General features: G+C 47.7%; 1 long non-coding RNA gene across 2 annotated transcripts; it reads left to right on the forward strand.

The window, feature by feature from the left end:
- The first annotated feature begins 399 nt into the window (after positions 1-399).
- Positions 400-2,454, forward strand: Gm30241. 2 transcript variants are annotated; one of them, XR_376955.4, is made up of 3 exons: positions 400-1,168; positions 1,687-1,822; positions 2,159-2,454. It is a non-coding gene; the product is annotated as a predicted gene, 30241 (long non-coding RNA). The 2 variants fall into 2 exon arrangements; XR_001785041.1 differs by lacking the exon at positions 400-1,168 and adding an exon at positions 1,392-1,421 and having other exon boundaries at positions 2,159-2,368.
- Positions 2,455-3,073: the final 619 nt, after the last annotated feature.

Here is a 3,073-nt window from a genome sequence, read left to right on the forward strand (position 1 = left end):
TAAAATTGCCCAAAGGGCACTGTAGACCGTGCAGGAAACACTTGTGTGGGTACGCCGCCCTTCTTTTCCTCCTTCCATCCTTACTCCCTCTACTCCCAACCCCACATCCCTGCTAGATCCTTTCCCAGATTCATGTTTTGCTTTGGTTTTGTGACTCATTTAGTTTTATCAGGGGCTTCGGTGCAAGCACTGGATTGGAGCTACCCACTGGAGCCTTGGGTGTGTGTGTGTGTCACCAGTGGATATACAACTGAAGATAGTGACTCACCCTCCCTCCTGCCCCCTGAATTATAGCAAATAGTCCAGCAGTGAGGAGCCACGTCCCTGGATCACGTCCTTCATCTACTGTCTGCCTGTTTGACAGGCTCTCTTCCGGGGCAGATTCTTATGAATCTATAAGAGCTCTTATGTTAAAAAAATTAACATACACTTTTTCTCAGTTTGCCTTTAAAAAAGATCCCCTTGCTTCAGCTACATTCATCACTCAATACCACAGTACACGGATCTCCACGGACTGTCCATCCCTGAGTAAATCCAATACAACGAAGAAGGGAGGTGTCCCTCTGTTACATTGATTTCAGAGTGGAATTGTCAGACCAAGGAAGCTACAAAAATGCAGCCTCATGGTTTACTGCCCAGTCGTTCTCCACAGTGAACAGCACCCAGTTAAACTCTCCCAGCAGGGCTAACAGTGCCTGTCACGTTGCGTCTCTTTTAGTGCTTCCAAATACTTTATGTGCTAAAGGAAAAGTGTTGTTAGCCTACAGTCTAAGGACTTAACTGTGGACAAGGCACTTCAACATCACCTGCCTGAGTCTCCACTCACTCTTCTAAGCACTTTCTGAGCTTCTGCTTCTGCCGATGAGGAAACTGAGATGTGCTCAGGGTCCTAGAGAGGTGGGGAGGATGCTGTTGGACACAAGACTGTCCACCCACTACTGAGCCCTGCCCACCTCCCACCAACTCCTCTCTAGTCCCAATGTCTTATTTCTGCAGAGAAGGGCAGCACTGTGTGAGGCAGTGAGGGGTACAGAGCCTTGAGCACACAGGTCTGCTCCCTAGAAGGGCCTCCAGAGGTGCCTTCGGGAACATGGCATGTCCCCTCTACTGCTGCGTTGTTTCCAGAACCTCGACATGTGTCCTTGAGGGAGAGGAGACTTGAGGACAAGTATTTATACATTTATTTTTTATTTTATGTGTATAGGTGTTTTGTGTGTGTGTGTGTGTGTGTGTGTGTGTGTGTGTGTGTGTGTGTATGTGTACTACATGAGTGTGGTACTCACAGAGGCCAGAAGAGGGCACCATAGAGCTAGAGTTCCAGATGGTTGTGAGCAGCCATGTGCATGCTGGGAATGGAACCCAAGTCTTCTAGAACAGCCAATGCTCTTAACAACTAAACCATCTCTCTAGCTGCAAGAAGGGTAATTTAGCTGCTCCAAGTTTCTGGTCATTGCTATACACTATTCTCAGTGCCAACTCTGTTTCATCTCATTTATTTCCTACTACTCTCTCCCCATCTTTCTGCCTAACAGGGAGTCTGTCTAACTCCTAGTCTCTCACACAGAACCAAGCAGATTAAATGACTTCTTTAAAGAGTACAGTTTATAGAGAGTATTCCCATACCCATTTTGCAGATGTAAGGAGGAAAGGTGGGGGGTCGTCACCCCTGTGTTCTTATTCCCACAGACACCCTTGGTCTTTTGCATTGGTTTCTCCTCTTCTTTCTACATCAAGAGAGATGTCAAGGAGATGGAGCCTCAGGGGACGGAGCTTCAGTTTATGTTTCGACTCAAGGCTCCTTCGAAGCTGCCAATCATCCTGTGTGAGCTACCGTTCACATCTGACATCAGAACATCACAGCAACTGATCCCACATGGCCCTCACCTATAGCATTTCCTGTTATGACGTTATTAATTTTGTTTACCTAGCTGAGGCAGTGCTGATCCGGCACCCTCACTGTAGACTGTACTCTGTAAAGGAGTCATCTAATCTGCCTGATTCCGCGTGAGAGACCAAGAGTTAGACAGACTCCCTGTTAGGCAGAAAGATGGGGAGAGAGTAGTAGGAAATAAAGATGGAGAAGTTCCCAAGACGTAATCCTTCCTCAGCCTCCTTACTTGACACAAAAAACCAGGCAGCTTTTGTATCCCACCAACAGGTCCCCTGCTGACGGACTGGCTCAGCAAGTTCAAGACTGGATCAGAACATAGGAACACAATAGTTGCTGACCAAGCAACCATCTTGTCTGTCTTCAAATTGACCAACTGTAAGGTGGGAGGGGAAAATTCTCCGGAGCTTTTAAAACCCCAGCCCTCAGGACGAGACTGGGCTTCTGGATTTTCGAGTCGTCCCCCTGGCGCCTCCACCACCCCCGCTCCGTTGGCTTCTCAGAGGGTCTTTTTCTCAGTCGTCACCTGTGCTTTCTCCCCCCTCAATAAATGCCTTTCTCCAGCCTCTGGGTCTTCAGTGCTTGAGGTTTCTCTTTTGCTACCTGTTGCGCCGCAGAATTTTCCTGTCTTTGAATTCTTTTTTTTGTTTGTTTGTTTTGTTTTGTTGTTGTTGTTTGTTTTTGTTTTTGTTTTTCCCTTGACAGGGTTTCTCTGTATAGCCCTAGCTGTCCTGGAACTCACTCTGTAGACCAGGCTGGCCTCGAACTCAGAAATCTGCCTGCCTCTGCCTCCCAAGTGCTAACTGGCAGAGAAATCGAACCGGAACAAGACTCCTAGACTGTATCACGTGGGTGTCCTCCAGAACGTTGGTGTGAATCAATGTGACCATGCTTCGTGGTAAACACTTGGAGAGAGACCGGAGAGAGAGCCACCCGGGTTACTAAGAACTGAGATGAATTTCCTGAGGAGCTGTGTACGGGGAGAAAGAGAGAGACTCCCTCTAGTGGTCATCTGTGGGAGCACCAACTGGGAACTCGGTTGAAACAGCAGTTAAGGGACTTAATCTTTCTCAGTCCAGAGAAGAGTTGCCCACGTTGGCTTCTCTACCTTCGTGGGACTGTGTATTCACATTCCACTGTGGATGTCTTGATGAATAAGTACCAAATTCTAGTCCATGCGTGCAT

This window comes from Mus musculus, chromosome 5, assembly GCF_000001635.26.
Source record: "Mus musculus strain C57BL/6J chromosome 5, GRCm38.p6 C57BL/6J".
Lineage (NCBI taxonomy): Eukaryota > Metazoa > Chordata > Mammalia > Rodentia > Muridae > Mus > Mus musculus.